Below are 26,052 nucleotides of genomic sequence, written 5' to 3'. Positions count from 1 at the left end.
TGGGGAAAATACGTCAGTTTACACTGGTAAATACATTCAACTGACACATTTGAAAATGTTTATTAAAATTGATTTGAATGCACGAGGCAGAAACTCTTTTATAACTTGGGAAAATTATAATAAAATCTTGTGAACGTTTTACATGTTCTTTTATGCGTTCAGTAGCCCGGGTCGTGCCGGGTTAAAGATTTATAGACACACCACATTGCGTAAAACCGTAGTATAAAAACCAACGGCTACGTCTTTTAATTTAATGTCGACAATATATACCGGGTGTACGCCTACACCGGGATGTCGATGGTCGTGGCCATTTCGTAAAATGATGCCAAGGATATCCGGGACAACGGTCATTAAACCCCCCAAAGGCTTTTAAGAAACAAAACTGTTTAAATGAGCCGATCATATTATTTAATTAACCACCTAAGCGATGGAAGAATATAATGCTCAATCAAGCGGTATTAATATACCGTAACCCAAGCCCATATAGGGGAAATAAGTTAAAGTATTTACCTTTGCAAGTATATTTCCTTAATTTGGATTAAATCACCGATAGCTTTTACTGGGGCTCCTAATCTGGAACGAAGGTTTTAATTAACCTCTTAGAATCCTAACGAGTCGTTATAATGGCCGTAGCCTAGACCGGTTGGTTCCGATATATATAGATATGGTTTAATCGCGTGAAAGGCGAAAACCGAGAATGGAGTGCGATTCTGACCCAACAAGTTCAGAGACTTGTTTTATATGGGTTTATGGTTCACACTCTGGATTTTGGGGTCCAAACAATATAATTTGACCCGTATCGGCTAATTTATGAAAACTAGTTTCATAAGCCGAGCCGTGCGCGCAATAGGCGAAACGGTTAACCATGAGAGTCGTACGCTTATTTCCTAAGTCAATATGCCTTAAAGAGGTTGTGGTATCAGTAGGATACCTCCCGTGATGCCCGTAACGAGTTTCAGATAATATTATGCCCCGTAGGGGCTTTTTGGTCATTTTAAAGATTTTTAAAAGAGCTTTTCGAGTTCTACAGGAAATATGAGTTTCCCGAACAGTTTATAAAGTCTAAAATACTTTATTTATTATTTAAAATCAGTAGCAACTGGAATCGGGTCAAAAGACCTTGTAGAACTCATGTTTTGGCCGAAAAGGGCATATTCGGTATTTACCGAACCGTAGCCATAACCGCAGGTTATGAGCGAGGTAAAAATTATTAAAATCTTCAAAATTCCCAAAATATTATTTTAATACAGTGGGTAAAAGTTTTGGTGACGAAATCTTGGTTTAGATGGTCGTTATGCTAATTGCGCCGTTAATTAATAAAGTTTACTTCAATTGCGCTTTTTAGCATAACTCTCATTCTAGACCTCGGATTGACGTGAAAATTTAAGGACATGCTTATAATTTAATAAGCAAGGTTCTGGTCCGTTCACGTGTCCGAAATACTCGTTTTATTTTCAAAATGGCGTTACGGTCAACTTTTAGGCGATTAACGGAAATGCGTAAAAGACTCGGATAACCCATGAACCGATCACAGAGGTTTATACCATCATGTAACCTGGTCCTAAGAGAGTCCTAAGGTATATCCATACCTCACTAAAACGGGTCAGAACTGAAGTCAAAACAAAAGTCAAACTTTTGCGACATTCGGCTCCGAACCGGGTCAATATAGCAAATGGTCGATTCAAACGAGCGCAAACAAGTTTATATGCTTAATATCATGTTTTATGAACATCAAAACAGGTTTCATAACGTATACATTACAGATTATGCATAAATCGCTAAAATAGCTTTCTGTTGACTTTTTAACCGCACGTTTGACTCGATATTTGACATAGTTAGAGTGGTGATCAGGGAGAACCCTTTTAGAGGTTTATTATCCACATTAATACCAACTCAAAACCACTTTTGATCCGTCATAAGACTGAACCATTTGTAAGTTATTGTAATGACAACCGTTAGTTACGACGGTTGTGTTTATAAGCTATAACTAAGGAAATGTATGTTGAAAATGGTTATGAACGACTTACAGAAGTGGTATCTTGCTTAGTGAGCAGAAGGGAATGCTAGAGAGCTCTTAGAATGATCAGATAGAAGTGTTTGTGTTGTGGTGAATGTTATGAACCAATGTGCTTATTTATAGTGTTCACAAGCCCACAAGATCATCACAACTCAGTCTACATTTGATCATGGATCATGGGCAGGTGTCCCTAAGTGATATGGGTCGAGTAGGGGGCACCCATGCTCCATTAATTGGTTGTTTGGTCGTTCAAAGGCTCCAAAAGGCAAGATGTTACAACTTTCTGCATCTGGGCGCCTAATGCGGCCCGCATGGAAGTTCCATGTGTTTATAATGCGGGTCGCCTAAGATTTGAATATCAGGCGCGTATCTTAGGAAGCTCGCGGCCCGCCTCAACTTAGGCCAAAACACTACGCGGGTCGCGAGGGGCCTGTTTTTCAGATTTTAAAAATCTTTTGTAATGATTATCAGAATCCGGTAATTAATAACGAAATCTTTCGTAATTATTTACCTGACCTTTCGGGTTTGAAGGGGTAACTTTGCGGTTTGGCCCTCGGTTATTTACCGATAGGGGCCTCGTGTTATTTACCCGCATTGTTAAGTCCCCGATTAGTTTATTAATTATTCAGAAAGCCTTAACTTTCATTATTGACGCTTTTAACCCTTCTCATACGAATTTGAGTATAACTCTCTTGTTTTAAGACGGAACTTCGCGGAATTTGTACAGTATATTCTAGTGAGCGTATAATACTGTTACGAAGCCTCGGGAACGTTAAAGGGTCACTCAGAGGTATAACTAAACATGTTGACACAGTTAACCCCTGTAGCTCGAAATCTCTCACTTTCTTCCGCGTTTCGCCTCCGTACGATCTAAGATTTATTCGTTTGAAGGTACAAGCGTTATTTACGGTTACTATGCAGTATATTTACCCTTGTTGACGTTTATAACCCTCGAATTTATATACTTTCAAGGTTTGTCAAAATTTGTCCTTTATTTAATATAAATGCCACGTGTAATCAAATGACACGTGTTAACACATTATTGGACGCAAAAATTCGAGGTGTTACACTGATGAATTGCTTTCCTCGACTGCAAAGGCAAGCAAAACGAAATCTTCAGATGCAAATCTGAGGACAAAAGGGGTGATAAAGAAAGAAAAATTAACTAATCAAACCAACGAAAAATCAAAGAAAGTTAATTTTTTAGACAAGGCCTTTATTAAAGTGTTTAAGTATAACAAAGATTGTGAAAAATCATGCACGTCACGAGTTGACGAATTCTGAAAGCTTAAACATTGTAGTAAATAGGTTCCAATAGAAAATGGCAATGAATTTGTTTCTGTGAAAACAAAAGAGCCATCTTCTGGCAAAGAATTTGTTTCTTCGGAAGCAAAAGAGCCAAGTTCTGGCGATGAATCTGACTCATCAAAGTCAGACAAGCCACGGTCAGGCAATGAATCTGACTCGAAAAAGTCAGAAGAGCCACAAATTGAGGTAAAAAGTGGTGAATCTGAATTGTCAAAATCACCCAAGGCTGGTCAGGCTTGGGTGAATCTGTTTAAATGAAAAACCTGACTTGCCGGAACTCCCAGGTTGGTAAGTGGGGAGTAGGAATCGGCATCTTTCTTGAGAAATTCACAGGTTGGTAACTGTGATATTTCGACTTACTTGTGGTTAATCAGGAACATTAAGTTGTACTTGATTTCCTACATGTGATTGTGTTGAGAAAATCGGGAAATGTTAAATTCCTACATGTGATGGAAGAAAACAAGGTGATGAATCCCCATGTTTGTAAAACGCCACTCAAAACTAATTTTCCGGAAAAACCATTTTGATTAAAATAAACTTAAGTGTTTTGAAATCATAATGGGAAAATAGTTTGTTGTCAGGGGGAGTTCTGATTGTTTATGCCAAGTGGATGACGAAGTGAGGCAATTCTTATCAGTTTTTCATTTTCTTTGTACAGTCTATTGTTTTCAAATTTTCCCAGAAAATCAAAATTGAAACATATTTTGATTTAGGGGGAGTAAAAATTTAAAAAAAATTAGAAAATTTGAAAATGCCAAAAACATTGAAAAAGCAAAAATGAGTTTTGTTGTGAAAAAGAGGAAATGATAGTAAATCAGTGGACTATCAAAGCATGCTAAAGAAATGAAATGTCAAATGTGATAAACGGTCTCACTAAAGATGTGACGATAGGCTCAGCTAGACTAGTAGATTTGCGATAACGATACAAACTAAATGAAAAAGCCTAGTTCTAGTGGGAAACATGGTTGAAAGCATAGTACTTAGTTTTGTCCTTCGTGATTGTGTACCTACTCAGTAATCGCTGAATGCTAAAAGAGCATCTGAATGCTAAAAGAGCATAAAAACCGGTCAGTTTGTGAACTTTCACAACTTGCTGAAAAGTCGCTGTGATTATGCATTTTATTTTGCAAAGACTTAAACTTGTTTTATTTCTTTATTTTGTTTAAGCATTGGACATCCTCTGCGTATACGTGAGTATCGACCTGGATGTTATTGCCTAAACGTTCTGCTTATACGGGAGTATCGACCTGGTGGTTAAAGCCTAAACAATTTCAACTTGTTTTATTTTCTTATTTTGTTTAAACATTGGACTTTCTCTGCGTATACGGAAGTATCGACCTGATTGTTAATGTTTAAACATTCTGCTTTGTTTTCGCACATATCACAGTTGATGAAAGTTTAAAGGCATTACTTGAATTAGTGTATTGCATGATGAGGGGATATGCTGAGATCGTGGGGTCCATAAGAATTTAGTGCAAAATTAATATACCTTAACGTATCGGTAAGCATTTCGAAAGCTTTTAGATTGAGCTTAAGAGGACAACTATATCGTCAATCTACGTGAATCGTTTAGAACTTAAAATGATTAAAGCTTAACGGTGCTAGTGATTTGTCTCAAAAACTGATATGATCCTCTTACACAAACTCACAAAAATATTGTCTGTATATATTTCTTTACTGCATTTCTCTAAAAAAAACAAAAATCCAAAAAGATTTTCGGAGTGTTTTAGCATAAAATTTTCAAAATTCAAAAAGATTTTCGACAACTGATGCTGAAGAGCTGATATTCAAAATTCTGAGTGCTAAACATGATGAACTACATTGGTTTGGGAGAATATGTTGAAAACTTTGAATGTTATATACAAATGTTTTGAAAGATTGTGTGCTTAGTTAATCAAGGTCATTCATTTGAATTTGATGTAACTTTACAGATTGATGAATGAATGATTTCTACCAGTAAGTTTCTTAAGTCTAAGTGTTACAAATTTGTGAAAACTTATGTTGAGGTAGAGGATGTGTAGGTTAACCAGGTTTCAAATCCTGAGCAGATGCAGAACAAAGCCAGGAATTGATCCTGAACTTGTGAACCTGTGAAAGCCAGACTACGATCCCGACAGCTGAGTCTAAGGGGGAGTCTGAAGACGAGCTTAACGCAAGAGGAAGCGTGGATTCAAAGAGCCAGATATCTATCTTGGAGGAGCTTGTATCCGGAAAGCCAGGTGTCGATCCCAAAAGCACAGAAGCTTGACAAAAGGGGGAGCCTGAAGAAAAAGGGTCTAAGCGAGAGGGGGAGCAACTGAAGTCGAAAACAGATCCACGGGGATTCTGTTCGAGAAAGAGGGAGTCTGTAGTTGCTGATGACGTCAAATCTTCAAGAAGACTCAAAGAGAGAGAGAAAGACAAGTCGCTACGAGTTTGACTACGGATTGACTGCGACAATATCCAAGGGGGAGTCTGTTAGTGCAGTAATGTCTATCGCCCCCGTCAATCAAAACCGTAGCCGAAATAGAAGTAAACTAGACTTTATGATGTAATATTTAGGAAAAAAAGGGCAAGGTGGCATAATTGTAAATAAGGAGAGTCTCCTTATATCCTTTGCCTATAAATAGGAGCCTTAGGGTTTCATTTAGAGACTTTTGGCCATTTGAGAACTTGGAGCTTGGTGCTTAGAGAGAGAAACTAGAGAGAGAGAGTTCTCAATCGTGATTCCCGGAGCTTGTATCTGTCAAACTGATCAAGAAGAATCACCGATTATTTTACGTCTCGTGTGTTCGGTCACGCACGTTCACGGATTCCGCACGTCGAACGTGTCGTTACGCAATTGATTCAGAGTTGAAAACCGGGACCAACAACCCTGTAATCGTAGCAGCGTTTCCACACTTAAACACACGTTTTAAGCAGAATTTTGACGTTTTTGAAAAGAAATTTCGAACACAGAAGAAAGGCCATCTAATGTCCAATTTATAGCTGATTTTTGAGTTCTACGCGGCCCACGTAAGCCTGAAGGGAGTCCTTCGCGGCCCGCGAGGGCCACCCTAGCTACGACTAGGGATGCCGTGTCACGGCCTAGGTCTGCCCCGTGTCTGACACGTGGCCCTAAAGCTTATCCGGAGAATTGCAAGGCTGTCGCGCCCCGCGTAGACTTCCCTTGGTCTTTCGCGGCCCGCGACCAACTTGAAAATTTTGATTTTCTTGATTTTTCATGGAAATTAGGGTTTTAGGGGTCCGGGTTTTCACTTACGGAGTATTTTAGGTCATTTTCGTGCAGGTCCTTACAACTATACCTTGCAAATACCTCAAAATTCGTTTGATGGCTGACCCGTGCTTCTCAATGGGAGAGTGCATAAACTGACAGACCTTGTTAACAGTAAAGTTAAGATCAGGGCGTGACAAGGTGACATATTGAAGAGCACCAACAACCTGACTGTATTTAACTGGATCAGAAAATAATTGACTATCCCTAAGTGTTACTTTAGCAGTGGTGGTCATTGATGAAGGTACTGGTTTAGCATTGGAGAGAACGACTCGTTCAGCTAATTCAAGGATATATTTTTTCTGTGAAAGTATCATGTCATACCTTTAATTGGTGATTTCAATACCGAGAAAGTAGGACAAGGAACCCATATCTTGAACAACAAAGGACCGACTAAGGCTGGTGACAACTCGATCTATCTCCTTAGAATTGTTACCTATCAACATAATATAATCAATGTACATGAGCATGTAAAACAAAGTGCCTTGTGAGGAGTAGATAAACAGAGATGGATCAGTTTAAGACCCCCGAAAACCAAGAGCATGCAGAGCTGTAGAGAGATGTTGGAACCAGGCTTGTGGTGCTTGTTTTAAACCATATAGTGACTTAGGAAGAAGGCACACATGATCTAATTTGGTGGGATCAACAAAACCCAGAGGTTGCCGTAAATAAACTGTCTCTTTTATGTAACCATGTAAAAAAGCATTCTACACATCTAGTTGTCACAACGACTGTTTTTGTATAACAGCAAGAGAGAGGACCACACGAATAGTAATGGACTTTACCACCAGACTAAAAGTTTCCAGATAATCAATGCCTGGTTTGTGACACCTCGTATTCTTAGGTTATGTAAGTCCTAAAAACTTCAATCGGATATCATAAACATGATCAAAAGTGCAGAAAACTAATGAGAGTGACAAGAACAAGAACAAACTGATTGAATAGATTGTACACGAGTTTGAAACTCGTCTGGTACAACTATCAAAAATTCGAAAACAGCCAAGAAGAATAGAAAATGAACAACAAGCCTAAAATGACCTAGGCTCACCCTATTTATAACACATAGGGTGACCTAAATACAAACTGGGCCAAGCCCATACTGTACACTCTAGATAAATCAGCCCAATGCTATCCAACCCACTAGAAAATTAAGCCCAATAGCTTATACTTGTATTTGATAAAGATAAGTGTAAACCTACTCAATTATATGGCCTTATAATTTCCCCTAGGTTTATGCTGTCTTTCTCAAACTACTGTCTTTCTCATGTCTCTGTGGGTAGATATTTCATCTTCAAACTTGGGATCTTTGTTCTTCTTAGTTACGATCAGCTTTGCTTGAAAATCTTGTTGAAAATAATGTGAGAAGAGGACTCTCAACAACTTTTTCTTTGTCAACGTCTTCTCTTTCAAGCAGGTTCATAGGTACTTCTTCAAATGTACTATCACTGTCAGATGATGACTCCTATCTGGTTCTTCTGAATCAGGCACATCTTATTGTTGTGATGTTTCATGCTTTGTCAGCAACCAACAACATCTCAATCTTCAACAACCCCTGTTTCTTTATTTGAATCAAATTATGCACATTCTCAGAAATTCATAAGCAAACATTTCTGTGCACCAGACGAAAGTACCACATGAACACTTGGTACATCCAAGTATTTGTACCCGGATTTCACAATTCAAATCTCTTTCAACTTATGATGATCAATCAAATCTTCAAGAACAGTTAAATATTTAATAAAGCAAATAAACACTCTTTTCTTGGATTTTTGATTTTATAAAAATAGAACACTATTTTGAAATTTTTATTTTATTTTTAAATCTAACAATACAAACTGAAACACAAATAAACGAAGAAACTTGTCACACCCTCAAATCCCACATGCGGAGTATTACCGTGAGGCGTGCGACTGTCCGGGATCAGCCACAAATTATTTTGAACCGTTTTGCGAAATTTTAAAAAAGAAATCATTATAAATAATGCAATTAGTGATTTACATTAAAGGTTTTATATAACTTAAGTTTGCAGCGGAAATGTAAGATAAGTTTATCACAGTTAGAAACCACGATTTAGACAAATGTTCAAAACGTACAAAACTTACACACTCCATCCATTTGCATTGTCCGTTCACAGTTGTACCTAAAAACTATCAAACCCACTAATTAAGTCACCATTAGATGAAATATTATTCTCTCCATTTAACCAATCAATCAAAATGATTGACCGTCCATAATTCTTGCCCAAAGATCAAGCCCTTGACCATCCATAATTCTTGCCCAATGATCAAGCCCTTGTAATTATTTTGTAATCATTGTACCTCTATATATTGTGTTGTGAATAACTAGAATGTATCCTTGATTCAATACAAACTTCTATTGTTTATATGGTATCAAGAGCCTAAAAGCTCCCTTGAGCCATCCCCGACCCAAAACTCGACAGACACCTTCTGTCCGCTTCCCTTTTCTTTTCTTTCGATTCACCATGGCCAAACCAATCATCCACAACCGTCAACCCACTAATTATGACAATCGCCCAACACGCAACCCAAATCCACCCACAACCCGAAACCAATGGCCATCTAGAACTACCAATACCAACACTCGCCCGACTCGCAGCAACAACACCTATTGCTACTATTGTAACATTCCCGGACATGACACCAAAGATTGTCGCAAACTTAGTCGCTTCCTACGAGAACACAATGTGTTGCCTCAAAATAACAACACCCCGGTGGTTAACTACACCACCCCTCACCCAACGGCTACAACCCCATCTTGGATGTGGGACACCGGTGCGTCCAACAACACCGCGAACAACAACCAACAATTTCCCGTTCTTTCCGAATACGGAGGACCCGATAAGATCGTGCTAAGTGATGGTAAAACTCTCCCTATAACTCATATTGCTCAAACAACTATTCCAACAAAATCTCGCCCACTTCTTTTAAATAACATTTTAATTGCTCCTAATCTTCGAAATAATCTTATTTCCGTTGCCAAAGTTTGTCGTACTAATCGTGTTTCTGTTGAATTTTTTCCCTATCATTTTTTTGTCAAAGATCTACGCACGGGGGCGCGTCTCATGCGGGGAGTGAACATCAATGATGTCTACTATGGACCAATCTCCTTGTCTCCTCAAGTCAACAACACCCAAACAAACTCTCTTCTCATGTGGCACCACATACTTGGACCTCCATCGCTTCAAGTATTTAAGTCTTTAATTTCTAGAATAGGACTTCATAGTAATAAGGTGACTCGTGATTCGTTTCATTGTGCTTCATGTTCACTAAATAAAAGCCACAAACTACCTTTTGGCAAAAATTCTTTTGTTGCTAATCAACCACTACAACTTCTCTACTCCGACGTATGGGGTCCCGTAAAAACGTCAATCAGTGGCTTTAAATACTAGGTCATTTTTGTTAACTATTTTTCCAAATACATTTGGTTATACCCAATCAAACGAAAATCTGATGTCAAAATTCTTTTTCCACAATTTAAATCTCTTGTTGAAAATTTTTTAAAAACCAACATTGTTGCGTTATTCACAGATAATGGGGGTGAATATGTGGGTCTCTCACCATATCTTGCCTATCATGGTATCTCCCATTACACGACACCACCTCACACATCGGAACAAAACGGTATTGTCGAACGACGTCACCGACACGTTGTTGAAACCGGCCTCGCATTACTCCACTACTCCCACTTACCACAACATTTTCGGTCTCATGCTTTTCAAACCACTACTCACCTCATAAACTGTTTACCTACACCCATTCTCCACAACAAATCACCCTATGATGTGTTGTTCAAAACCGACCCTACCTATTCCAAACTTAAACCTTTTGGTTGCCTTTGTTACCCGTGGCTAAAACCATATGCCACTTCAAAACTACAATCACGGTCCACGGCATGCATCTTTCTTGGATACTCCTCCTCTAAGGCGGAATTCAAATGCTATGACCCTCTTAATCAAAAACTTTATCACTCTCGACATGTGCAATTCATTCCCCACATCTTTCCATCCCAAACCACCAACTCCAACCCTCTACATATGTCCTTCGACACCTTTTTAAACCCGACACCATCAGTTCTCATTCCCGCCCCACCGCCTACATCTCCTGCCAAAAACTCTCCACCCACTGTTCACACTTCCCACTCTACCCAACCCACTCCATCACCCGAAGCCCAACAATACGCACCAACCAAAGCCCAACCAACTACCCCATCTCACCAAACCTCCCACGGCCCAGTATCATCTCCCTTACAACTCCACAACCCATCTCCAACCTCCCCGGCCCATACATCACCCTTCACTTCCACCGTCTCCCCTCTCGGCCTAATGCCCGAGCCCAATGACCAGCCCACTCCAGCCACCGGTTCCACCATCTCTACACTAATCAACTCACCCAACTTACAATATCATTAACCCGACCCTCCAAACACCCAAACTCCACCGCCTCGTCGACAACCCAAACCCAACCCCAAATACTACAACTCTAACTTTGTCAACTCCACCACCATTCATCCATTACCCATGTCCCTTGAACCGTCCACCTATACTCAAGCCTTGAATGATCCGGATTGGCGTTCCGCCATGGATCTTGAATATAATGCCCTCATCCAAAACAACACATGGGAACTTGTACCTCACACCACCCAAACTCCCATTGGTTGCAAATGGGTGTTCCGCATCAAATGTAAACCTGATGGCACTATCGACAAATACAAAGCGCGTCTAGTGGCAAAAGGGTTTCACCAACAATTTGGCAAAGACTACCATGAAACCTTTAGCCCAGTTACTAAACCCGTTACCATTCGCAATGTCCTCTCCATTGCTCTTTCAAAAGGGTGGCATTTACGCCAGCTTGATGTTAACAATGCGTTTATTCATGGAACCCTCCATGAGGATGTTTTTATGATACACCTCCCGGGTTCACAAACACGGAATTCCCGCGTCACATTTGCAAACTAAAAAAAATCCCTTTACGATCTTAAACAAGCACCGCGCGCTTTGTTAGCTTTGGCTTTAAAAAATGTCTCTCTGATTCCTCCCTTCTTGTCTACAATTCCAAAGATATCACTTGCTACCTACTTGTGTATGTAGATGACACTGTCCTTACAGGAAATCACAACTCCTTCATGGACTCATTCGTTCAAGCTCTAAGCAAACAATTCTCCATCAAAGACCTAGGCCCTCTCCATTACTTCCTAGGAATCGAAGTCATTCCTACGCCTCAAGGTTTATTTCTTTCTCAACATCGCCAAATTCAAGATGTTCTCACTCCTTTGAGCACGTCTGATCCACACTCTCCTAATGACTCCTCTCCTCCCGTTGACCCCACCCCTTACCGAAAACTAGTTGGTACTCTACAATACCTTGCTTTCACCCGTCCTGACATCTCATTTGCCATCAATAAATTATCTCAATTCATGCACTCACCCAAACAACCACACTGGAAAGCTCTCAAACGGGTACTCCGATACTTGAAAGGAACGATATATCACGAGTTGTTCTTGAAACGTAACACCAATCTTACCCTGCGAGCCTTCTCGGACTCAGACTCAGACTGAGGAGGCATTACTAAGGGAGGTCGGTCAACCACAACATATCTTTTATACCTTGGGTCCAATATCATCTCTTGGAAATCTACAAAACAAAAAAACGGTCTCTAGATCCTCAACCGAAGCTGAGTACAAAGCCCTTGCTAATGCCGCTGCAGAACTGTTATGGGTTAAAAACTTACTTCATGAACTGGGCTTACCACCTGTGAGCACTCCCTCATTATACTGTGACAACACCGGGGCCACCTATGTATGTGCAAATCCAGTTTACCACTCACGCATGAAACACATAGCCTTGGACTATCACTTTGTACGGGAACAAGTCAACTCCGGGCAACTTAAAGTCCTTCACGTCATCTCAAAGGATCAACTTGCGGATGTCCTCACCAAACCGCTTCCACGGGCACCTTTCCTGCTTTTTCAGTCCAAGATTGGAGTCTCCAATGGATCCTCCATCTTGCGGGGGCGTATCAAACCCACTAATTAAGTCACCATTAAATGGAATATTATTCTCTCCATTTAACCAATCAATCAAGATGATTGACCGTCCATAATTCTTGCCCAAAGATCAAGCCCTTGAACATCCATAATTCTTGCCCAAGGATCAAGCCCTTGTAATTATTTTGTAATCATTGTACCTCTATATATTATGTTGTGAATAACTAGAATGTATCCTTGATTCAATACAAACTTCTATTGTTTATAAAAACCTGCAAGCATGAAGTAGGGTGTCAACATAAAATTGGCGAGCTCACAGTTTTCGAAAAAGGTTTTCTCATTTTATCCAAAAACATCGTTTTTATGAAGTTACCATGTTGTAAACAACCCATGGGGAGCTACCCATATATAATCCACTAAACTATGCAATACCGAAACTTCGACGTAATTGTTATTTGACCTTTTGAATAATGACTACCGTCATTGACTAGAATTCCTAGATAATAGTTCGCTCCCGTCCTCCTCCAAAGGCATGGTGCGAGGTTGTCAAACCTAATAACACTATCAACTAATATCTCGTTCGTCTCGGACGATGATTAATCGGTATATATGAATAAGGGACTTTCAATGGTAGATTTTCATTTAGTGTATGAAGTTCCCAACCACCGGGAATATATGATGTTCCCATCCCACCGGGAATAAATGAAGTTCCCAACCCACTAGGAATGCATGCTTTTAGTTGTAGTGTGAAGTCACCTCGGTTTGCTCGGCAGATAAAGCGTTTGTCCTAAGTTGGTCAACCACATCCTATTATGGTTACCACTTGTTAGGACGTTATACAAGTAATCACGTATAAGCTACACGTATCTAACACGTACTCGTCAGGTAATGTTCACGTAGCAGTTCATAACGAATATGCATTTATTACTATCGTATACTCCAAACAGTTTAAACATATACTCAAGTAAACAGTGAAAGTTAAAAAATCAAAAATGGCAAACATCGTTTCTTGGATATTCAATATTGTTCTACGTGAAGTTTCACCGAATGGGTTGTTAGCTGAGGGGTGTAACTCAATAGCATTTTGCTGCATGAGATGGATAAATCTTCAAGAAAAAGAGACTAATGACAGACATATGTCATTTTATGTGCTTTGTTCTTCATGAATATTTGAATGGCTTGAAGAGACGGATGACACTGAAGAGTGGGATGAAGATAAAGATGATGTCCAAACAAAAAACCCATGTCATTTTGTGTTCCAAACATCCACAAAAAGCTACTTTAACAAAAAAAAAACAAATGAATCATACCAAAAGTAAAAAACGCCATATATTTGTGACGGTTCTTGTAGTTTCAAAGAAGAAAGAGACTGGTGACAGTGAAGAATTGGAATAGAAATTCGATTAGGATTTTTAATTTATTTTTTTCGCCTCTATTTTTTTCTTTCTATGGTTTGTTTTCTAATTTTACAATAAAAAATACATTGTTTCTCTAAAAAAATAACCTGTAATGCGCAAAGATGCCACAAACGCCAAACTCTACAATTATAATAAAATTTGTGGCATCTTGGGGGTTTACAAGCATTTTTTAGATGAGACGTGTTACAGCCATAAAAACAAATGAAGCTGAAACAAACAGTAAACTGAAGCGACGGAAAATTTATACTAACATTATAATTAAAACCCACTACATCGGTACTTGAATTTATTTTTCTTTTAAAAAACGCCATAATTACTTGACGTTATAGGACTGCTTCCTACATGGCGGCAAATAAAAGTCATTATATAAGTAGAACAGGTAAATAAAATTTAACACTCCACATATTCTCTAACACGCCACACCTTGACTAAAACGCCAAAAAAACTAAAAAAAGGCTCAAGTTATTACATATTACATGGAGGTTTGATGGGTCAGAAAAACGTTTCGTCCTAAAGTTCTCTGACAGGAGAAGGGTGAAAATCAAGACAATCAAGCCCATACTTAACATGGATGAAGGGGTTCAGAGGGATATTCTGGCCATTGGGGTTCCAATGGCCAACGATTGTGAAAGAACTCGTAAAGTAATAAGAATATTAGAGAGAAAATTTCCAGCAGAAGAAGAAGAAGAAGATGATGATGATGATATTGATGATACTCCTCTACCAACAGTTAGCAGTTGGAGTTTGGATGAAACAAAGAACGGTTAAAGTGTCTTATCAACACGAGTTCGAATATTCATTGCCGATGGAAGAAATGCTGAAGACAAAGTGACTACATCTTCTTAAACAACTCTATGATTTAGCACATTTGAACGATGCAAGATCCAGGGTTGTTATGATACTTAAGTGTAGGGTGACGCAAAGACGAGATGACATGATGGCGTTATCCGCCAATGCGCAACATGTTGATGATGAATCTAAAGAAAGCGATGGGTACATCTCTGATGTAATCCCATACACAGAAGGCTATTAGTTTGTTTTGATCTCGTCTTATTGTAATCTTTTGAATTATTAATGAATCATTAAGAACGCCATGAACGCCAAAAAAAATACATTTATCAGATATATAGATATATGGGATTATTTCAACAGATAAAATCTACAAAAACGTCAAAAAAATGTATAGTTTGAATTATTAAATGCATATAATGATTTTGGTAACAACATGGACGCCAAAGATGTTAGAATTTTTAATTAATTTTATTGAATTCGGGACGCCATAAACGCCAAACTGTTATCTATGTGACACCAGAACAATAAATTGAACAAGACAGATCTAAGAAAGACCAGTAAAACGCCAGATAGTTATTGAATATAAATAAACGCAAAAAAAATCTTATACGCCAAAAAATAAAGCTGTATTGTGAAGAACGAAAAATGAAAAAGTGAAGATAAAAAGACAAAAAAGCCCCTCCGCCCTGATAATATTGCGAGCCACGTGTCCCATCAGGATGCGTTCTCACCGTTCTCACACTTTAGGGCGTTTTCTCCTGATCCTGTTTCTCTCTCTCTCTCTCTCTCTCTATATATATATATATATATATATATATATATATATATATATATATATATATATATATATATATATATAAAATCATCCTTGTAAATACAACGCAAGTTAGTGTTACAGTATGAGGCTTTGTGTCAATGCTCAAGTGAAGAAGAAGGTGGTAGTTCTTCACAACGGATGATGTTGCAATCTTTGAAAATGTGTTAGGTTCGAGGCGTGGTCATACTCGAGGTATTGGGCCTAAACCTTGTTCAAGTACATCGCAGGTTGTCATTGGTGAGGAGTCGCAAACTCCACAAATTTCAAAGGTAAACTAGCCTATTTTAGTTTAGAAACTAGCCTATCTCGTATATGTTGGTTGTTTTACTTGGTAGTTTAATAAATTTGGTATATATATATATTATTGTAGGCACTATTCAAGTTGCTTTACTTGGTAGTTTAATAAATTTGGTATATATATTGTTGTTAGGCACTATTCCAGAGTTCGTTCCAAAACCCGGATTTTAGAGATGAACTTCAAAACTTTTTGAGTTCGAGTTACCCGACTAAGTTTGGAAGCGAAGATGTTGATAATGAAGAAGCGGATGATGGCAACGATGATGACACGATATGATTTAAAATTATGACATTTTAGATGTTAAGTAGTTTTATGACGTATTAGCCGACTAAAAACGATTTCGGATTGTGATGTTTATGTAGTTTACGCTTATGTAGATTACGCTTATGTTGTTTATGTTTGGTTAGTTTTGTGGCTTGTGAACCAGAATGGACAGGTTTTAATATGAAAAAAAACTGGAAAAAACAAAAAAAAAAAACCAGAAAAATCCAAAAAAAAGGTTTTAATGGCGACCCTCATCGTCGCTAACAGGCTTTAGCAACGAAATCAGCAATAGCGGAGGCATGCTTTAGCGACGAAAATCAAGCAATAGCGACTAAACAGTAGTGGTGACAGCTTTAGCGATGACTTTTTCTAGCTTTAGCAACGATATTTGTCGCCGCTAAAACTATATTTTCATGTAGTGATATAAAAGAACGAACTCAAACATCTTCGTTTGTTTCGTTGTTAAGTCTAATCCAATCCATTTAATAAACATTCACTATATTTGGACCATATTCATACCCCAGCTAATCAATCATGGATCATGCGAAACCTTTACTAATGAAAAAATCATCATCATCATACTCAGTAAATCCCCTAATAGCAAAGCTAAGGTAGGGTGTGAGGAGGGTAAGATGTAGACATCTTTACCTCTTATCACACCCTCAAAATCCACAAGCGGAGTATTACCGCGATGCGTGTGACTGACCAGGATCATACCACCGATCATACTGAACATTAAATTAAAATAAAGTAAAACCATGGCAAACCAAATGTTTAAAAATTCACCAAACCAAAAATCCAAAACCAAATTTAAAAGTTAGCGGAAACATAAAGTAATAAAACCCATAACACAGTTTATAAATCATAAAGTCCATCAGTAGGAATCCAACTGTGGATTCCTAGCTACAACGCTCACTCCACGTGCAAGGTCCATCCCAGTACCTAACGATCTGCAAAGCTTGTGGTAACGTGTCAACAAAAGGTTGGCGAGTTCACAGTTGGTTGTCCGTTTTAATGTTATTCCAAAAACCATAAGTTGTTAAGTTGTTTCGAAAAACCAAAAGTTATCCAGTTCCATGTTCCCATAACCATATACCGTGGGGGCTACCCCATGTTGTAAACCACTAGACCCGTTACCATATCGACTACTGACTTAAGTCATGTTTAAGTGCCCTGCGTCAATGTCTATCATCATTGACAAAGTGCCCAAGTACATTAGTCCACTCACGTCCTCTGCGGCATGGTGTTATTTAACCCATTCCCAAACCACCGGGAATCCCATGCTTTGACAAAAGTGTGAACTCACCTTTGGTTGCTCGGTTTGACTCTTAAAAATAGGTAACAGTCAAGGTCAGTCAATCACATCCTTGTATGATTACTAGTTAGTCCATTAGTGGTTTCAAATAGGGCACAAAGTTCCGACACACATCTACCACATAACATGCACTCACTTTGACAGTTCACGCCCATATATACATTCCACCTATAACTACTCAAGAGCAAGCACACGATACTTCACATAACACCTTCGTTGACATATAACAATTTGGATCATTATCAGATAACATAACCGACATTTAGACACGCAAATCACTACTTATATTGTTTCAGCTTTAACATCCAAAACTGGGCTGTTATCGGGTATTTTAATAAAATAGTTAACTTCTTCCAAAAATTCCCAAAATTTTTACAGAATGTTCTAAACGGTCCACATCATATTGTGTAAAAATCTCAATTCATTACCAATTATTTTATAAAAATCATTTACCGGGCTGCAGTCAGATTCGTCACTTTCTGATTGCAGTCCACGGAAAAATTCATTTAAAATTCATTGTAAATACGATTGACGAAATTCCAGTTGGAGATTTACGATGTCACCCGTGGCCATCTACTGTACGAATTTTATGACCTAACTCTATCCAGATTACAAGTTATGACGAAAAAATAACACACATTTTCTGCAGAAAAAACGCAGCTTTTGCTGCTGTACAAAATGGACCTTTAAAAATATTAAACAACCTCAGAAAAATATGATTCCAACACCATTTGAAGCGTTTTTCGAAAACATATAATTTAGACTTCAGAAAATCAATTTTCGATTTACAATGGTCCGTTTAAAACCAACTAAAGTTGGTTGTATTCATCAATCAACATTCTGTTTTACAATCAAACGACACCAAAACGCGTGTGAACCATCCCAACCCTTCCTAATAACAACCAACAACAAGCTAATCATCAATTACCATCTAACCATGTCAATAATCACAAACCCTAGATGTAACACATCATGATTTTCAGAAAAACGCAGCCGATGATCATTTATGCATACATATCATCGATTAATTCAATAAATCGCATACCCAATCGAAATAAATCATGCAACAAAAAAACCCTAGCATGTTAACTAAAACTCACAGCCATGTTTCTACAAAATCACACCAAGAATCACAATCCAAATCAAGAATACTAACCTTGGAGCAAGAGAAGGGATTACGAGGAAGTGAAAGGCGAATCAAGAAGCTGAACAGGGATCTAGTTTGCGTAAGGGGGGACGGGGGTTCCTCCTGGCCGTCGCACCCTAGAGGGTGTTAGGGTTTCTGTTTTTGATTTTCTTCTTCCCAAAGCCATGTATGTATAATTAAAACACAAGGGTGTTTGGGTTAATGGGTTGCAAGGAACAAGAAGGTGTAGGTTGGGCTTACTAATTCGCATGGGGGACATGGGGTGGGGTTGGGCCTAATTGTGGCGTAAGGAGGGGTATGGGTGGCGGGTTGGGTTTATAAAGTGTCGGTTCCGTGAGTTACACGTAATAACTAAATAAAACATTTTGTATCGCAAGGTAATATACTACAATGCTTCGTTTCACAAAATAACGTATTCCCATATTTCAGTTTCGGGTTTCGGTTTCACATAATTCACATTACACATTACCAAGAACACAATCGTTCAAATAAAATAAATCAGCAAATTCAATTCATTTAACGTATATGAAATTACACAGTAAAACGAAACGTTCAGGAATTTGCACGAGTTGTCACATCGTCCCCAAGTTGAAAGAAATTTCATCCTGAAATTTAGCACATCGTCACTGGCGAAGCTAGTTGTGTTGTGCGTTTTCCTGGGGTATCACATCATCCCCCGTTGGTTTGGAATTTCGTCCTGAAATTCCAAGGTAGCTTCAGCATTGGACTCACCTTTCTTAAACAACTAGGGGTACTTGCGTTTCATCTGGTCCTCCCGTTCCCAAGTGAACTCTGGGCCACGACGGGAGTTCCAACGATAGGTATCTTGGTTCATTTGAGAGTCTTGATTTCCCGATCCATAACCTCCACTGGTTCCTCGACGAAGCGCAACTAGTCGTCGATAGTGAGTTCCTTGAAAGGAACAATGAGGGTCTCAACTGATAAACATTTCTTCAGATTCGACACGTGAAAGACGTTGTGAACACCACTGAGCTCTTCGGGCAGATTCAATCTGTACGTCACCTCACCGATTTTCTCTGTGATTTCGAAAGGTCCAACATATCGCGGATTAAGTTTGCCCCGTTTACTAAAACGGACCACACCTTTCAAAGGTGAGACTTTAAGTAGCACTCGATCCCCAACCTGGAACTCGAGCGGTTTCCTACGCTTACTAGCGTAGCTTTTTTGACGTTAATGAGTTGCCGTCATTCGTTTTCGGATTTGGGCAATCTTTTTCGTTGTGTCGATAACGAGTTCTGGGCCGGTGATTTGGCTGTTGCCCACTTCTGCCCAGCATAGAGGTGATCAGCATTTTCGCCCGTACAAAGTCTTGAATGGAGCAGCCTTGATGCTGGTGTGGTAACTATTGTTGTATGAAAAGTCCACTAAGGGTAGATGCCTTTCCCAGCCGTTGCCAAAGTCGATAACACATGCTCGAAGCATGTCTTCTAGAGTCTGGATGGTGCGTTCAGTCTGCCCATTCGTTTGTGGGTGATAAGTTGTGCTCATGTCTAAACGTGAGCCAAAGGATTTGTGCATCGCCTGCCACAAATCACACGCAAAGCGCGGGTCTCAATCAGATATGATGGAAGTTGGCACTCCATGCCTAGCGACCACTTCCTTTAAGTAGATGTCTGCGAGTGTAGAAAACTTATCCGTTTCCTTGATTTCCAGAAAGTGTGCAGACTTAGTCAGTTGATCAACAGTCACCCAGATGGTGTCGTTTCCTCGCTGGGATCTGGGTAAGCCAGTGACGAATTCCATGGAAATTTGCTCCCATTTCCATGCTGGGATCTTTGTGTAACACCCCGTGTTTTCGAATGTCAAAGTCCAAGTCAACTTTGACTTCTTTGACTGTTAATGTTTCTTTTTGCTTTTGTATTATGTGGAGTAAGTGTTGTCTAAATAAAATGGTCGAATGTTTAACCAATGCGACCGATTTACGACTGTGAATAGTAGGAAGTAACAATGCGATAAAGTTAACTAATCAGTAATCAAACCGATCTAACTATCATCGAACTCGAAACTCGAATTACGCGAATTTTGGTGTGGTTATACGTGTGTGTGTGCCTTATGTGTTACCTGTGCGTGTTTACTTTATGTTTTGTGTGGTGATCAATCGAAACTCGAAAAACAATCAAACTCAATCGAAACCGACATTGAAACGTGAATTACAGATGATTGTATGTTAGATATAGTAGTTGGGACTGAAAGTAATTTGACTAGGAACTCTATCGTATTCGTATCATCGTCCATCGAAATCGAAATATCAAAAATCGTCGCAAAACTCTCAAAAAGGGGTTCCTGATCAAACAGGAATCACTGATTGAACAGGCTAGCCGATCGAACATGTTGTTCGATCGAGCAACCCAACCGATCGGAGACCCTGGCCGATCGGTTACCACTTTCCTCTTTTGGAGCCTATAAATAGGGTTGTCATTGTCTTCTTTTCCACTTTTGGAAAGCTCTGACCGTACCAGCCCTTGTTCTTCACCTTTTCTCAGATTTCTCTCAACTCCGGTAAGTTTTCACTCTAATTCTTGTACGTTTTTTTATCATTACACGATTCAACACCTTTCTATCTTTCAAAACTTGATTTATAACCGTGAAATCACCAAGATCTAAGTGTTCTTGGATGATGTCATCATGGTGTTCTTGAAGAACATCATACTTTGGCCTCATTCAACCATGAATAGCTTATATCTGACCGATTTCCACATAAATAAACTAAGATTTGTAAGAATCTTAACATTTTCATGGTAAAAAGGATTGAAAGAAGGATGTCCAACTTTCTTTCAACTCTTTTACACTCAACACCTTAAAACCGGTAGAAACAGAGCTTGAACCACCTCACTAATCATTCTAATAGTCAAGAGGTTCAAGATTCAGATTCTATCTACGAGGTTCACCGACTTCGGGTTAAACGCTAAACTACCGATCCGAACAAGTTCACCGGCCGGACTTGGGTGATTCCAGTCTAAACCGGTGAAGCAATTAAGGACCCACGTTCTAGGGTTCAACTCGTTGTCAAAATACCTCAAAATCATATCAAAACAATCAAAATAGCCAAGTGGTAGACGAAAGGCCGACCAGGTCAGAATTGCTGGCCGAACGGCTAGGCTGTTCGAACGAACAGCCCAGCCGATCGGACATACCAGCCGATCGACCGGGCCAGCCGATCGGCTAGCACATGGTCCCACACTTTTCAAACTTCATGAAGTATGCTATTGACGAAGTGATGTTCGATCGAATATGCTACTCGATTGGTAAACATTACTCTTCGGATCATGAGATACTATGCTTCAGCACTTAATCGATTCTACAACTCGTTCGTAGTATGGGGTGCCACCCGATCAAGCCTGCTACTCGATCGAGCGACATCCAACTGAGGAACCACTATCGAAGTGTATAACCGATCGGTTAAGCCGGCCGATCGAACAGGCCGTTCGATCGATCGACCTGAAAGGTAAGAACACTTCAGTGTTCTCAAATGCTACAACGAAAACTTCAAAAGTTCAAACCATCATACACAAACACATCCTTCTCAAAGGAAGAAACAATCCACTCAAATGGTCCAGCCGATTGAGCCTACCGGCCGATCGAGCAGGACTGTTCAAACGGACTTCAAACCGAACGAACAGCCCGTTCGATCGAACCTGCTGTTCGATCGACCAGACTATTCGATCCATTTACACTTGTTTGCATTTCCGTGTTACTCATCGTTATGCTATCGAACTATCCAGGCTAACCCTACTCTCAGCGCTCCCTTCAATCCATAATCAACCACTGTGAGTATACTCGATCCCTTTTTGCTTTCAGCACTTTTGGGTGTTACATACGTTACTTATCAAATCACAATCGAACGCACTATTCAAACTATTTAAACGCTAACCGATTGCATGTATTACGTGACTAAATGAATGCTTGTTGTTATGTTTACACGTGGAATGCTGTCTACCTGCCTTAGCAACATAGTACTATAGTTTGGACTCAGCACCCGTTCTCACGGGGGTTGTTAAGGACAATTACATGCATGGATTACGGTGGTAATCATGTATTGCGAACTGTCTCGGACAGTCAACCCGCAGTCGTTGGTATCGATAGATCCATGTCGATAATTAACATGCATCCTTTCTCTCTGTGTACGTGCTGGTTATGCGTAAACTATTCGAACTCTATATGCTATTATCAAACTTGTATGCTCACCTTTACATTATATGTATTGACTTTATTTTAACGTATGTGACAGATGTTTAGGATGCTTACTTGCTCTTCCTGCTGTGAAATAGAGGCTAGGAAAGAGTCTAGAAACCAAGACAATTTATATTTACGTACTTAAATCTGAGTTGTCGGAACATGTTTTGTTTGAAGGATATCTGTGTCTGTAATAACTAAATTTATCTTATGGGTCACGGTATGGGACGTGATATTTAAACTATTTGGTAATAGTAGTTGTTAGGGAATTTCTTTGAACAATCTGTTTCGCTCAGTGCCATGCCCCGATGATTCCGCCATCGGTTGGGGTGTGACACTTTGGTTGTTGAAGTAGTCCTGACGGCTTCTGGTATTCAACCTTAACCCTAGCACAGGTCAAGCATTCACTAACATAAGTCGCTATGTTAGCTTTCATGTGGGGCCACCAGTAGGGAGTCTTGAGATCCTGGTACATCTTGACAGAACCAGGATGCACCGAGTAACGAGACTTGTTGCTTCGTCCATCACAAGCTCTCGTAAGTTTCCATGGAACTCTTACACGTTCCATGAAATAATAAGTGCCGTCTTCCTTGCATTCTAGTTTCTTCTTCATGCCCCGTAGGGATTCTGCTTTAAGGTTCTCCTCCTTCAATGCTTCAATCTGAGCGTTATGAATCTGGGTAGGAAGACTGGAGTGGATAGTAAGTTGTAATGCACGTACACGCTTAGGTTTGGTTTCCTTACGACCGAGGGCATCAACCACAACGTTGGCTTTGCCTGGATGATACTTGATTGCGCATTCGTAGTCGTTAAGGAGTTCAACCCATCGACGCTGTCGCATGTTCAACTCCTTCTGATCCAAGATATGCTGGAGACGCTTGTGATCGGTGTAGATGGTGCACTTGGTACCGTACAAGTAATGTCTCCATATCTTGAGTGCAAACACTACTGCTCCCAACTCCAAATCGTGGGTAGTGTAGTTCTTTTCGTGAGCCTTAAGTTGGCGTGATGCGTAAGCAAAGACTTTCTCACGTTGCATCAACACACAACTAAGTCCTTGGATAGACGCATCACAATAAACAATGAAATCGTCTGTGCCTTCTGGAAACGAAAGAATGGGTGTACTACAGAGTTTCACCTTCAAGTGTTGAAACACGGATTCCTGGGCAGTCTTTCGAGTTAGAGTTTCACCTTCAAGAATGGGTGTACTACAGAGTTTCACCTTCAAATGGGGGGGGGGGGTAATCTTGTGATCGGTGGAAATCGGGGTATGGTTGTTAGTGTTTCGTTATATCGGTTACGGATCGAAGGAATATGAGGTTGGTGATGTTCATACGAAGAATTAAGCGAAAACAAAATCCAACAAATAACCGAAGAATTTCGCCGACTATTCCGTTCTTTAAAGACAGTTCCAGTAGTGGTAGATGGCAGCAACGACACGAAAGAAAAGTTTGTTGCATCATGGTCACGTGATTATATCATTGGTCCAAAACAGAGTTTGGATAATAGGGTTGCGAGTTGTACAACGACAAACACGTGTAACTGTGACTGCTTCGATTCTGGTGACGAAGACTAGTGGAGATGACGGGGTTTGTCAACATGGACGTGTGGGTGTATTGTTCTCTTAAATCCGAGTTCGTTTGGGCAGGTTCTGGTCTATGTGAATGTCGACATGCAAACCGAACGTATGGAGGGTCAGATCTGAATTCTAACTGTAACGGTAACGTCATGTCAAGAAATCGTATGAATAGATAGAACGCATAAAAAAGTTGTCGTAGTGGGGTGAGGAGAAATCAGGAAAAGAATTTGATCACCACACGTCAAATTTCAAGTAAATAGTTGGGTGTCATAAAGGGCACATTCGGGCTAATAAATAACATGCTACTATGTTAACTAAGCATATCATGAGCATCGCACCATGCAAATGTAAACTAACAAGTAGGCAATATAGACATAAATTATACCATCTAAAATGTTGAGCCTTGCACGTGGAGCGAAGTGTCGTTGTGGATCGTTGAGCACTGAACAGGTTATAGTCCGGTTTTTGTCAAAAAGATTTTTCCTTTTAAAACCATGTTCACTATAACCAATGGCTTTGACACCAATCTGTCACACCCTCAAAATCCACAAGCGGAGTATTACCGCGAGGCGTGTGACTAACCAGGATCATACCACCGATCATACTGAACATTTAATTAAAATAAAGTAAAACCATGGCAAACCAAATGTTTAAAAATTCACCAAACCAAAAATCCAAAACCAAATTTAAAAGTTAGCGGAAGCATAAAGTAATAAAACCCATAACACAATTTATAAATCATAAAGTCCATCAGTAGGAATTCAACTTTGGATTCCTAGCCACAACGCCCACTCCGCGTGCAAGCTCCATCCCAGTACCTAACGACCTGCAAAGCATGTGGTAGCGTGTCAACAAAAGGTTGGCGAGTTCATAGTTGGTTGTTCGTTTTAATGTTATTCCAAAAACCATACGTTGTTAAGTTGTTTCGAAAAACCAAAAGTTATCCAGTTCCATGTTCCCATAACCATATACCGTGGGGGCTACCCCATGTTGTAAACCACTAGACCTGTTACCATATCGACTACTGACTTAAGTCATGTTTAAGTGTCCTGCGTCAATGCCTATCATCATTGACAAAGTGCCCAAGTACATTAGTCCACTCCCGTCCTCTGCGGCACGGTGAGAGGCTTGTCAGACCTAATAGCGCTATTTAACTAATGACTCGTTCGCCAATGTCCCGACGATTAAGTCGATATAAAAATTAGGGACTTCCTGATAGAGTTTTGTCTAGTAAGTTTAAGGTTGTTGTCCTACCCAAGGAGGACGGAGGCACGTATTCTACCTAAGGAGAATACGCAGATTATATCCCACCTAAGGGGGATAGTAGTTATTTAACCCATTCCCAAACCACCGGGAATCCCATGCTTTGACGAAAGTGTGAACTCACCTTTGGTTGCTCGGTTTGACTCTTAAAAATAGCTAACAGTCAAGGTCGGTCAATCACGTCCTAGTATGATTACCAATTAGTCCATTAGTGGTTTCAAATAGGGCACAAAGTTCCTACACGCATCTACCACATAATATGTACTCACTTTGATAATTCACACCCATATATACATTCCACCTTTAACTACTCAAGAGCAAGCACACGATACTTCACATAACACTTTCGTTGACATATAACAACTTGGATCATTATCAGATAAC

The sequence above is a fragment of the Helianthus annuus genome, chromosome 3, assembly GCF_002127325.2.
Source record: "Helianthus annuus cultivar XRQ/B chromosome 3, HanXRQr2.0-SUNRISE, whole genome shotgun sequence".
NCBI classification, from domain to species: domain Eukaryota; kingdom Viridiplantae; phylum Streptophyta; class Magnoliopsida; order Asterales; family Asteraceae; genus Helianthus; species Helianthus annuus.
Note: the sequence above shows the minus strand (reverse complement) of the source record.